This window comes from Myotis davidii, unplaced genomic scaffold (assembly GCF_000327345.1).
Source record: "Myotis davidii unplaced genomic scaffold, ASM32734v1 scaffold77, whole genome shotgun sequence".
Lineage (NCBI taxonomy): Eukaryota > Metazoa > Chordata > Mammalia > Chiroptera > Vespertilionidae > Myotis > Myotis davidii.
In genome coordinates, this window is record NW_006289713.1 from 4,069,844 (window position 1) to 4,073,335 (window position 3,492).

Sequence of the window (3,492 nt, forward strand, 5' to 3'; positions counted from 1 at the left end):
GGGGGGAGGTGTCTTGGCGCCTGGCACCTCACTTCTTCCTCCAGAAGAATGGCTGTTTCTTTGCCATCTGAGTGATGCTGCTTAGAGAAGCTAGGCTGGAGGAATAAGAATGACGAAATGGTCATTATTCACTAACCACTCTCACTGTCCAAACCCAGAAACCAATCTGACGCAGGGAGCCAGGGACACTGGTAACTGTAATCAACATGGCACCAGTGCGCACTCCTGGGGCGCTGTTCTGTTCCAGGCACCGTATATATGTCACCTGAGCAAAGTTCCCAACAGCTCTCTGTGATGATAGTAATAAACATATCACACTTACTAAGTGCTTGTCCCAGAGCGTAATATACATCGACTCCAGATCCTCATAGCAACACTGTGAGGTAGGCCCCTTCATCACCCCTGTTTTGCAAATGAGAAATGAGCTTCACAGGGGTTTAGTGATTTGCTGAGTGTCCAGAGCTAGGATCTCACTTAGCGCAGCTACAGACAATATGTAAATGAATGGATGTGGCCCTGTTCCAATAAAACTTTATTTACAAAACAAGCAGAGGGCCAGATTTGGCCCACTGGCAATAGTTTGCTGGCCCCTGTCTTAGAGTTTGGAACATTTTCCAAATGATAGACCTTGGAGTTCTTTTTCTCAAGGGGTGTTCATTCCCACAGAACATTTTCCTCATTCGGTCAGCCCTTGACCTTCAGTCGTCGGGCCCATCCCCATTGTTCATGTCCAGCTTGTTCGTGTCTATGTGGTTGGACGGTGGGATGCTGTCTTATGAGGTTCATTGGTGGATGGGGATTCCTATTCAGACTTTATCCTAGGTAATTCCAACCACTTTGGGCTGGAAAATTACTCAGCTAGGGCCCTGGTGGGTGTGGGATTTTTAAGTACTTTGTGGGGTTCAGAAGAACTTGAGATACCTCATCAGGGACGTTATCACAGTAGGTAGGCTTTTTTTTCTTCTTTCAAATCAGTCATTATTCCTGTCCCTCTGGCCTGTGTTTATGAGTGTGTTTGAGGAGGGTGGAAAAGGAGGTGGAAAGAAAGGGTTAAGGTGCCCAGGGAGTGTTTAAGGAAGGCATACATTCGTCAGCTACCTTCACTTACACTTACAAAAAGTGTTTAGTCTTTGTCTTTAAGCCGATGGCTCTGAATTAATTTTGGATGGAGCATTTTGGAAAAGGAGGGACTGTTTGTATTAAGACGGACAGGGATATAGTCTTTCAAGGTACGAAATTTGTGCTGACTTAGTTCAAAACACAACCGCATCTGGTTATGTCTGGTCTCGAGAGCTCCAAAAATGTCCTAAATTCCAGACAACCTCTTGGGCTTAGAAATAAAAGTCATTAATCCTGCATTTGAATTTAATATTTGAAATTTTATCCTAATCTTTTTTTTTTCTTCCACATGAATTAGCTTTTGAAAACTTGGAAAGAAACATGAGGGTTTTTTCTTTTTTTTTTCTTTTAAGGGAACATTCTTAACAAAAGGGTATAACATTAAACTGGGTTTGACCTTTTGAGTTTAGCAGATTTTCCACCTGGGCTGAGCAGGAAATGGGCCTCGCGGGAGGAAGGCTTCTCCTCTGGCTCCTGGGAAGGAGAGCTGGATGCATTCTCGAGGTGTGCGCGTCAATGGCTGTGGCTTCCTCATTGACGGTTAATTGATAAGTGGTGAGAGCGTGCGTCTGGGTGGATGGCCCGTTCTCGGGGAGGTTCCAGCCAGCTTTGGTTCAGTCTCATCAGAAATATTTAAGCCCCCTCTGCTCCCCACCAAAAAAAAAATGCACATAATTCTGCAGGCACCTCACATGTGGGTGGACAGTTCTATCTTGAGTTTCATCCACTCAGGGCCAACTTCTGTCTGGCAGGAAGGGTGCAAGCATGAGGCATAGATCCAGCCACCCAGATCGTTCACATGACCTGGTAAAAAGGATCTGGGAAAAGGAGGGGGCCGGGGGGCTGATGGGAGAGACCGGAGGTAGAGGAGCAAGAGGGGAGAGAATCAGGGAGCAGGGGGGTGGGGGGGCCTGGAGCTCTGAGTCAGGGGTTTGGGGAACATGCCTTTGGCGGTCACAGTGGCTGGGGTCCTCCTGTGGATGGAGGAAGGGGCTCACTCATTTGGCTTTATCACCCATCTGCTCACAAGCGGTCTGTGACTTCTGGCAGCCTGGGTTTGAATGCTGGCTGAGTAAAACCCGGGGCAGGTCACACCACCTCTCTCAGACTCAGCCTCCTCACGTGTGAAATAGGAATAAAATAACACCTTCCCTGTGGACTTAAAAAGAGATGATGCATTTACTTGTCAGCCCGGGGCCTGGCACCAGAGATGGGCTTAAAAAATACCACCCTTAAGAACCGGAGCTTATTTTTATTCTACAGTTGATGGTGTCCGCCAAGGCAAAGGAGGGGCCCCCTCCCCTTCCACCGCCCCCCTGCCCTCTTGGTGACTTGTTTTTCCTTTCAAGGGTGGTCTCTGCTCCTTGTGCCGTGATGTCACTGCCTAAAAATGCCGGGCGCAGGCGGGGGCGGCGGAAGGGGCACTCGTGGAGATTTCTCCCCAGCCAGCCTCACGCTCCCCAGGGGCAGCCCTGGCCCGGGCTCAGGAGTTCCAGGCTCCTTCCCAGCGGAATTTATGATTCCCTCCTCGGCCAGAGCTGGTTTGCTCCTCCAGAAATAAAACAAAGCCTGCCGAAGGCTGAGGCCTCAGCCGCGACTTTCTTCTTCCTCCTGGATGCATCAGGCTGCTCACTCGCCGGTGGAGGAAAGTTCTCCACAGACCTGGGCTCCAGTGCTCAGTTTGCCATCAAACAGCCCTGGGGCCTTGGGCCAGTCACTCAACATCTCCAAGCCTCAGTTTCTTCCGCTGGTTGGAAAGGGATTTGGGCCAGTCCCCTGTCAGTGAGTCCGTGTCAGCAATTGAAATGAGTGTTTCCCACAGTGCAGGAGGCAGGAGAATTTAGGTGACACAGGGGTGGGTATATTGAATCTTTATTTAAGTGGTTATGCAGGGAAGGGATTAGGGGAGGCCGGTAAGGCACTGGCTTTTTTGTTTGTTTGTTTGTTAATTTTATTGATTTCAGAGAAGAAGGGAGAGGGAGAGAGAGAAATAGAAACATCCATGATGAGAGAGAATCATTGGTTGGCTGCCTCCTGCACTCCCCACGCTGGGGATCCAGCCCGCAACCCAGGCACGTGCCCTGACCGTGACCTCCTGATTCATAGGTTGATGCTCAGCCACTGAGCCACGCTGGCCGGGCAACGCACTGGCTTTTGATACGAAATTTAAGGGATCAGCAAACAGACCAGAGTCATCATAGCACATACTAGATTACAACATTTCAAAATCAACATGCAAACACATGCATGGTAAAATGTCAAAATGTTAAATGAAGGCAGGATCCGTATGATTAATCTTTCTTCTGCTCCAGGTTCCAATGTTGCTCACACATGTAATTTTACTTTAGAAAACATTTCTAACAACTGAAACCT